Source organism: Pan troglodytes, chromosome 8 (genome assembly GCF_028858775.2).
Source record: "Pan troglodytes isolate AG18354 chromosome 8, NHGRI_mPanTro3-v2.0_pri, whole genome shotgun sequence".
NCBI lineage: Eukaryota > Metazoa > Chordata > Mammalia > Primates > Hominidae > Pan > Pan troglodytes.
Window position 1 is genome coordinate 85,242,768 of NC_072406.2, and position 4,144 is coordinate 85,246,911.

Sequence of the window (4,144 nt, forward strand, 5' to 3'; positions counted from 1 at the left end):
AACTATACTTATTAAAGTAGATATGATAATTCTGACTCTTTGTTGGACTTACGTGAATGCCTTTTCTAACTTGAAACACAATCCTTCTCCCTAAAAAGCACTGAAATGTAAAAGTGTACATCAATCTATATTTAAAATGTTCTATTCCAAATTTGAAGTGCTTAGCCTAAAACAGATTTCTTTTAGAAATAAGCCTATTATGAATTGAAAAGACCAACTGACAAAATTTGAGAAGTTTTCCTTTTTCAGATTTTAGAGTTTATTTCTTATGTGATTATCCTGCTTTGTATATAACACTACAGTCATGTGCCACCTAACATTTCAGTCAGTGACAGAATGCTTATCTGGTGGTGGTCCTGTAGATTAAAATACTCTATACTGTACCTTTTTCTATGTTTAGATACATACATTGTTAGCTTTGTGTTATAACTGGTTACAGTATTCAGTACAATAACATGCTGTATAGGTTTGTAGCCTGGGAGCAATAGGCTGTATCATATAGCCTAGGTATGTAGCAGACTATACCATCTAAGTTTGTGTAAGTACACTCTGTGATGTTCCCACAACAACAATCTTCTAATGATGATGCATTTTCCTCTCATTAAGCAACACATAACTAATTTCAACAGAACAGTGCTACAATGAAAGTTCAACAAGACCTCAAAAGCAGACGATGGAGGACTTCCACTCCTTTTGGTTGCTCCTTTTACTTAACATCTGCTTGTATATGTTATTTACAGTAAGGCATTCTCATCAGTTTTCCTGAGTAGAAATTTATATTTAACTTAAGGCTACATTTACACAGAAAGTAAACTTCATAGTCCTCAAATTTCAGAAAGTAGGCAGCCAAAGACCTTTACTGGTCTACTACAGTTAATTTTGCAAAACATCATTAAAGTGGTTGAATAATATCTAAGGACATTAGGAGCACAGGATTTTGAAATTTTATTCTGATAAATCTGGTAATTTATGGTACTCTATTAACTCATTCCTTTTTGTCTAAGTTACCCAATATTGTTCCCTCTAAAACACTAACTTTTACTATAGTAAAAATAACCACTGCCAAGAGATTGGTCCTTGTGTTGCTGGCCATCTGGATTAAGATGTCATTTTTCCCATTCTGCTTTCTCCCAGCAATCTTCATTTCATAATTCTGTCTGTTCAAGTGATTTATAATTAATCATAATTTGGTGTATGTGTTTTAGAATCACAGTTTTTTGTTTTTTTTTTTGAGACAGGGTCTTGCTCTGTTGCCCAGGCTTGAGTACAGTGGCACAAGCACAGCTCACTGCAGCCTTGACCCCCAGGCTCAAGGGATCCTCCCACCTCAGCCTGCTCAGTAGCTGGGACCACAGGCATATGCCACTACACCTGGGTAACTTTTTTATTTTTAGCAGAGATAGGGTCTTGCTATGTTGCTCAGGCAGGTCTCAAATTCCTGGGTTCAAGAGATCCTCCCACCTTGGCCTCCCAGTGTGCTGGGATTACAGGCATACACCACTATGCCCAGCCTATAAATTTCTTAACAGCAATCCAGTCATTCAATAGTTTAGTCCATTGGGCTCTGCATAGAAGCTGTTCATTTTTCAGTTATATGGACTTAAGTGGTATGGAAGTTACATATAGCAGTCAACACATGGCTATGTAAAGATACTTAGATTCTTTTAAGCAGCAATAAGATTTCATTTATATACACACACACATATATTAGTTTATAAATTATATATATGTGTTGGTTTACTATTTGTAACTTCTCCACACTCTCACACTGTAATAACCATTTTATTTTTTTTTGGAGATGGAGTCTTGCTCTGTTGCCCAGGCTGGAGTGCACTGGTGCAATCTCAGCTCACGGCAACCTCTGCCTCCCAGGTTCAAGTGATTCTCTCACCTCAGCCTCCTGAGTAGCTGGGATTATGGGCACCTGCCACCATGCCTGGCTAATTTTTTGTATTTTTAGTAAAGACGGGGTTTCAACATGTTGGCCAGGCTGGTCTCAAACTCCTGATCTCAGATGATCCACCTGCCTCGGCCTCCCAAAGTGCTGGGATTACAGGCATGAGCCACCATGCCTGCCCAATAACCATTTTATTATAATTTCACTGAGGTAGATGATTGCTTCTTTTATTACTGCATTTACCATTCAGCTTTCCAAAGAATCATAAAGTCAGTTCACTGCTCTTTTTATAATATTACTAGGTTATTACCACCTAGTTATCACATTTGTTTACCCCACTGTTAAGATGTTCTGGTGGATACTTCAGTTAACTCCATATTGGTGATAACTCCCTATTTAAAGTTAATAAGAATAAAAGTTAGTTAATGAATGATGAAACTTCCAATATGGAAGGAAAGGCTTAGGGTTGGTGAGGAAACAACAGTTTCCACATTTTCCAGGGTAGTTCCAGCCCTCCTTTATGTGAAAGTTCAGCATTAAAAGAAATAACAGAATTGCAGTAATGGAACTAAAAGCTTCATATTGGATTTTTCCCTCTTTTCATTTGGAAAGAAAAATCATTGGTAATTATAAAACTTTAAAGGGTTCTGTATGATCTAATTCTGAAAGAGTTTAATAATTCCCACGTGGGGTTCCAAGTTGAATATAATGAAATTTGTAAGATTATGGAATACGTAATTTCCTTCTGAAAGACACTTGTATTCTACTTTCTATAACACACATGGCAATAAACAGTATTTTCCATTCTTTGAACCCCTATATTATGTCTACATTTTTGAATTTTCTGCTTCCATCCACTTTACTAAAAAAATTTTTTAAAAATCATCAATGGTCACAAAATCTGAGTGGATCAAAGTGCTGAACTTAATTCTCCATATTTCTAAAACACTTATGTTGGAACAAAGGCTAGTCAGAAGAAAGGAACTTCAGAGTTCACTTAAAAGTGGGTAAAAATACCTACTTTCCCAGAGAATCAAACCAAATTCTTCCTTCAGTATTTAAATACTGCATAAAGTATAAAGAACTCTTGTGTGAACTAGGATTCACCATAAGTAATGTAAATAGTCTAAAGCATCAATTAACTTACTTCATTAAGCTCACAGCTATTACCACCACACCATTATTTCTTTTTTTTTTCCTTTTAATTACATTTATTTTAATGCTGAATTTACTCCCGTGCCATAAGTTTTTGTTTCTTCAGTTTCTTCTGGGATATCTTTTTCTTCTGGGCAACCTCCTCTTCTGGTTTAGGAACAATCTGTTCCTTTTCAGTAAAGATCATCTCAATGTGGCAGGAAGAGCTCATGTATGGGTTAATCCATGAGCTCTGTAGGTCTGTTGATGCATCTTAGGTGCTTTGTTCACTTGGATATGCTCAATGACCAGAGAATCTACCCTTAAGTTCAGCATTACTCTCTGTGTTTTTAAGCACGTGCAGCAAAAATTCAGCACTCTTTTTGGGCCACCGACCTTGTGGCCCAAACAGGCTAAGTGGTGAGCATTTTAGTTAAGAAGGCCCAGTGTTGTTATGCAGGACTTTGTTAAAAAAAAAAAAAAAAAAATCGAAATATTTTAACTCAAGTAGGTTTAATTCACCACAGAAGAGCTAAGAGAAAAGGGGGTTGGTAAAATACAGTATACTTTCTTTAAAAAGGACTTGAGAGGAAAAAAATCAACTTAGAAGATCCAGCCCCACTGCTTTGCCTGCGCACACCTGCCAACTCCACCATTGTAATGTCGGAATGGTATGCACTGTTTCTGTAAAGTGACATCTTTCAGATACTTCGTGCCTTTTTGTATATACATACCCTTGATGGCCTGAGCAGTTTCACGAGTGTTCTTAAAGTGAACACGAAGATTGGAACCTCTTGATTTGCATGATTTTGTGGGGTTCTCCAGGTCAAGTGAATAGCGAACCATTTTCAGATTACCTCAGGCCACTTAGGAAAGAGCATCATATTTCTTAATAGGAGAAAGTCTTAAGTACCACTATTGTAATAATTTTTTTCTTTTTTGAGACAGAGTCACTCTGTCACTCAAGCTAGAGTGCAGTGGTGCAATCTCAGCTCACTGCAACCTCTGCCTCCCAGGTTCAAGCGATTTTCCTGCCTCAGCCTCCCAAGTAGCTGGGACTACAGGCATGCACCACCACACCTGGCTAATTTTGGTAATTTTAGTAGGGATGGA

The 4,144-nt window shown here is 37.1% G+C and overlaps 1 pseudogene; it reads right to left on the reverse strand.

Annotated features, from left to right (window-relative positions):
• Positions 1-241: 241 nt before the first annotated feature.
• Positions 242-3,995, reverse strand: LOC450890 (large ribosomal subunit protein uL22-like; annotated as a pseudogene).
• Positions 3,996-4,144: the final 149 nt, after the last annotated feature.